General features: G+C 34.9%; 1 long non-coding RNA gene across 1 annotated transcript; it reads left to right on the forward strand.

Moving 5' to 3' along the window:
* Positions 1-342: 342 nt before the first annotated feature.
* Positions 343-1,858, forward strand: LOC138891127 (uncharacterized). The gene is made up of 3 exons (XR_011407440.1): positions 343-518; positions 642-918; positions 1,478-1,858. It is a non-coding gene; the product is annotated as an uncharacterized lncRNA (long non-coding RNA).
* The last annotated feature ends 4,142 nt before the right edge of the window (positions 1,859-6,000 follow it).

Genomic DNA, 6,000 nt, shown 5'->3' on the forward strand with positions numbered 1-6,000 from the left:
ATTTTTTTTATAAATCTAATTAAACACTAAAATATGAATCTAATATAATAAAAATAGGAGTATATAACAAACTACTAACAATATCATATAGGATGAAATTAATTAAGAATATCTTTATTTTATGCAAATAATTATTTTTTCTATGTTACTTAACATAAATTATATATGTATTCTTTTTATATTTTCGTAGGTAGTGTTCTTAGTTATAATTGTTAGCACTTACATTTCTTTGTATTTGTACTGAATTAAGATGTATTAATTAAGAAATAAAAGAAAGCAATACACAAGAATATAATAACAAGTAAAGGAACGAAAAACACTAATTGCAATTGGCCCAAAGCAAAAGCACCAAAACCTAAGCTACATTCTATTCTTTTCCGCCGCCAATCCCACCCCCACATCTCCTTCCCCACTTTTCCAATTCTTTCTTCAACCATGGCTAGACTAAAAAATGCGAGAACGACAAAGAAGAAGAGTGAGAGAGAACCCCATAGCTTTTCTATTCTTGAGCAGAAGAGGTAAGCTCGTATCTCTATATTTTACGGTTTGCTAATTTTCTCATACCTACTTGACATGAATTTTTGGTTTTAATTTGCGAATTATTCAGCAATTTAATATTCTGTCCTATTTTTTATATATAGTGAGTGAAAATTTGAAGATTTTGAAGTGGTAATTTTGGGAGGAGCCATAGTTCATGGACTGAAACAACAAAGCAACATTACAAAATTGGGATGAAGATTCTTTAAGAAGTTTAAAAAGTCTACAAGTTTTTTTAATTCTTTTGTTGCTTTGTACTTTTCTCTTTTGTTATCTGTTATAAATTCTTGTAAAAGAATTAACAAGATTTTTTTTTTTGTCTTTTTAGGCAATTGTGTTATGGGCATCAATGTAAAAAAAAACAAGTTTAATAACCATGAGGTATGTATAATAATTCACTCTTTCTCAAAACAAATTCAATGGGATATACTACATACTGAAGGATGAAGTGTTTACAAAATTCTTGTTAAAATATGTAGGACTTCTGATATTTTATTTAGAGTACTCTAGGACTATTTGTTATTATGAAACAAGTGTGATGTTGAACTGGTTTAGCTTGTGCTTTTTCCTTGAGCCGAGAAATATGAGAATATAATTTTTTGGCAGTTAGAAACATAAGGATTTACAAGACTTAAGAGTTGGAAATGCCTAGTTATTAGATACAAAGAAGAAATGCAACTTTTTGATATTGGTAGTATTTTCTTATAGTGTTGCACTTCAAATTAAGAAGAGCTAAATAAGGCTTATGTTTTGAACGGTTTGCAAGTCTTTTGGTATATACATTGCATTAATAATCTTAAGGTTTTAAAGAAGCGGATTTTTGTTTCTAGCAAAATCTTACCCTGCCAAAGGAAATGTTGTTATGTTCAAACGTAATTGACAAGTCCCAACTAGTTAATGTACTAACCTTATGGTGTGGATGTCATTTTTGTATATATAGGTTGGTAGTCCTGCAAGATCAAGAGGGTAACATTGCCGTCTTGCTGGCTCAGGAGGTGGTGTCACCGGGTGAGATAATCGATGGAGTGCTATAAGATCTTATTTACTGTGTCTGCCTTCTTGATATCCACAAGAACAACAATTTCTTTCACGCATTTGGTACAAATACAATCCACTAATGTCTCTCAACTCGCCATCAAAACCTGGTATTAGAAAAACATTGGAGCACTTTTGGGTTTTCACTTCTTCACTGGCCGCTAAAGGTTACCATCACTATCCAGTCTCACATTAGCTAGCTTTTTTTTTTTGAACTTTATTATTCGTGTTGTAAAAGAGTTATGTACTGTGGATCTGTATGAAATTATTCTTTCTCTTGTAAAAGAATACCGTTACATTTTGAGTATATCAATATTTTAATTTATCTTGAATGATATTGTTGAACCTTTAATTATGTATTCTTACTAATGTATATCATTTATTAAAAATAATAGAAAAAATATTTTCCTAAAATTCATATATTTGATGCTAAAATATGGATTGTTAGCTACAACATATAAATTCTTGTAGCTAAAGCTGATCGTGGCAAATTCTTCAGTCTATTGCTACAAAATTATGGAATTCATAGCTAAACACAAGTACTATTGCCACGAGAGTAAATTATAAATTTAGCCACAAAAGTTGAGCTTGTGTAGCAAACAAATTATATCTCTTGCTACAATACAAAATCTTGTGGCTACAATACGAAGAAAGCTACAAATTTTATTTGTCGTGGCAAGAGAATAAAACCACTTGCTACAAGTATATTTTTTGTGGCAAGATTTTTTTACCATCACAGCTGCAACATAAAAAAGATTTGTGGCAATAAGTATTAGTCCTTAGCCACGGATCATGTAAAGTTTGTAGCTAACATTTAGCTACGCTATATTTTGCTACGAATGCTACGGAAAAAAATATTGTGGCTAAAGTGTTTAGCCACGAAATTTTTCATATTTCGCTACAATATATTTCGTAGCTACAGATGCAGTATGTTGTAGTGAAGATTAGAATCCCAAACCCACAAAGTTAAAATTCTGGCTCCGCCTTCTCGATTTAACGTGTTAGTTTCTCTATCTCAACGGCTATCATGTTTTTTGGGGGGTCTTTCTATTTATCTATGTGAGCTTGCTTACATTACCAATCTCAAGATCAGATAAGGGAGAAAAATTGTGATAGGTTGACAACCAGCGTAAAACTTATCAATTTATTATAACTTCTTATAATATAGATAAATGGTATGAATTGACCATAAATGAAGAAATAAGGATTTATGCCATCGATTCTAGTTTATTTGGGATTGAAACATAGTTGTTATTATTATTGTTGTCAATTTATTTGTGCTCAAAGTGTGACTTCTCCATATCTCATGTAACATGTATATTTCCTTTTTTTCTAGAAGGAAATGGATTTTTAGCAGTTAGTTATTGCTCGACATGTTCATATATTTTGCTGTAATTATTGGAGAGATTATTGGTAAACAAAAAAAATATTCCAAGTGAATTGTAGCTCTATTGATCAATTTGATCAGTTACAAATTTAATGGAAAATGCGTAAAATTGCCTGTGACCTATATATATATAGCACACTCAAAAGACAATCCCCGTTAAAAAAGCAGTAGATCATTTTTGCCCTTTGCTTCCAACTCAACAAGCGGAATATATATACATATATTTTTTGTAATATGTAAGTGAACACATGGACATAGAGCGGAAAAGTGCGCTATATTGTCTGACAGGGTCAAAGAGTCTGGATCTGAAAAGTCTAAGTTAACTTAAATTGTACAGACAGAAAATGCAACAAAATGCACTTAATAGGTGTTTAAAAAATATATATTTTTATATATAGCGTGCAAATGCACGTTATATATTAACGGTAATTTCTGCCGTTAAGGTATAGCGTCTTGTATTCATACGTTATACATATAACGCCAAAAAAAAAAACGCTATACCCTGAATATGGACCTACCAATAAGTGAACTGACAAACACAATAATTTAAATGTGTATAGCGTATATTTAAAGAACGCTATACGGCAAAAAATTTCCATATCCCGGGCTAGCCGTTTCCTATATAAAGTGGTTGGATTTTAAGAAAATTCGTTCACATAAAATTCTAACTCCCGTTCAATTTTTTCTTGTTGTTAAATTCTGAAGTATTTTTTTCGTAATGTCTGAAGAGCGTAGAATAAGAGTTCCATTATATGGGGGGGGGGGTGAGGTTGTGATGGAGAATAACTCTGTGAGATATAGTTTATCTCCACAGGGTCATGTTAAATTACCACTTACAATAGAGTACGATAAACTGATATCGTTATTATGCAAAAAAATGGGTGTGAGGAAATGTTCAGTGATACTTAAAGTAACCGGAAGATATCCGTATTCCGTCACTCCGCAAGGGGCTGCTTTTTACTCGGAGTTAAACATCTACGATGATGAAACTTTGAGGGATTTTCTTAGGACCCCCAATGAATACCGGGAATATCTTGTAATAAATATGTTGGATATGTACGTCAAGGTCGAAGACGTTCCAAAAAATGAGGTTGCCGGACAGGTTTTGGATAACCCCCAGTCATCGGGTGGCTATTCTGGAGGAGTTTTTGCCGGACAGGTTCCGGATGAAAGAGTTTTCCTTGATTTAAACTTATCCTCGCATGCTTTACATAATTCACAAGACGAGTGGTAAGCTTCAATTTTCCTTTGTGTTATGATGTACATTTTTGGTATTGAATTTGTATTAACGCTCATATATTTAACAGATAGTACAAGCCGGATATGAATTTTATAAATTTTGAACCCAAACATAGTTTTGGTGTGTTGGATCATGGTGGTCCATCCGGGAGCCATCACCTAAATGAAAATGTCCATCATAAAATTTCATCACATTACGACTTGCAAGTGAAGTGATACGGCTATATGGAAAGTATTTATTAAATTCAACATCTTATTATTTTGTTGATTTTGTAGTGAAAACGAGCAAGTTGAACCAAATGTACTCACTTAATTGCCCGAAGACGACATATTAAATCGGGATCAGGCAGATGCATAGAGTGAGGAAGAGAATAGTGATTACGACAACAATAATGATGAATCTGGAGACGAGACACCTTTTCTTCGTAAGGATGGTGATAAGGAGGATGAGAAGGAAGGACCTGATTTGACGAGAGAGTATGTTCCACCCCCCTAGACGAAGAGTGTACGAGTCCCAAGTGCCGTTTCATTCAAGGGAGATTCCTTACCTTGATAACTTTCCAAGCATGTCGGATGTCGAAGCTCTCACAAGGGATTTTGATGAAATTCGGACAATAATGTGGGATGAGTCTAGACCAACGGTGCTGGCAAAGGGCATGCTTTTTCCTGATAAAGCGCGCCTAAGCAGGGCTTGTAAAATGCACAACATAAAAGAGTGTCGTGAGATGACGGTATGGGAGTCAAGTCCGGTTGTATACAAGGTTGTTTGTCGCAGGTGGTTTTGGCCATGTCATTGGATGTTGCGTGCGGGCAAGAAGAAGACAGGTCTGTGGAAAGTGGGTAAATACATTCCCACCCACACATGCGAAATGGACACATTCAACGGGAATCACTTCAACTTAGATATTGAGTTGATTTCTCTTGTTCTTATTCCAGACATCGAAGTGTCCATAAGGTATAAAATCATAGAGTGCATTATAGCAGTCCACCAGGAACATGGCCATACCATTACTAAAAGAAAAGCATGTCTCAAGCGCAAACGAGCGTTTGAAATAGTCTATAGTAACTGGGATAAGTCATTTGCAGATCTGCCTAGGTACATGGTTGCACTGCAGCAGTTTAACCCCGGGACGTTGTTGAATGGAAGCTTGAGCGGATTCCAGGTAAACCAGAATATACATTCAATTACGTGTTCTGGGCGTTTAAACCATTAATTGATGGTTTTTCGCATTGTCGGCCCGTAATATTCATAGTCAACACTCATGTCTATGGAAAGTACGATATCAAGCTATTGATAGATGTGGCAGTAGATGCTAATGGAAAGATATTTCCTCTAGCTTTTGCTATTTGTGCCAATAAAAGCCAAGAGACGTGGACGTTGTTTTTGAACCACTTGAAAGAGCACATTGTCAAATAGCGTTTCGATATTTGTCTAATATCTTATCGGCACGGTGGTATCTTAAGTTCTGTGGAGAACTTGCCCGCATGGCAAGAACCTTATGCTTACCATCGTTACTGTGTTAGGCACCTTAAAGCCAATTTTCAGAAGGCATATCCCAACAAGGATCTGTATGATTTGATGTGGATGGCAGCAACAGATCACCAACAGCATAAATTCCAGAGGCACATAGAATATATCAGGCAAGAAAATGAGGCAGCCTATCGTTGGTTAATGCGACATGACCTTGAAAAGTGGACTTTGCGATGGTGGCAGACGATGGGGAACTCTGACTACAAATGTGTCAGAGTCTTTCAATGGATTATTGAAGTCGGCAAGAGGATTGCCTGTCACAGCCATGGTG

This window comes from Nicotiana sylvestris, chromosome 5, assembly GCF_000393655.2.
Source record: "Nicotiana sylvestris chromosome 5, ASM39365v2, whole genome shotgun sequence".
NCBI lineage: Eukaryota > Viridiplantae > Streptophyta > Magnoliopsida > Solanales > Solanaceae > Nicotiana > Nicotiana sylvestris.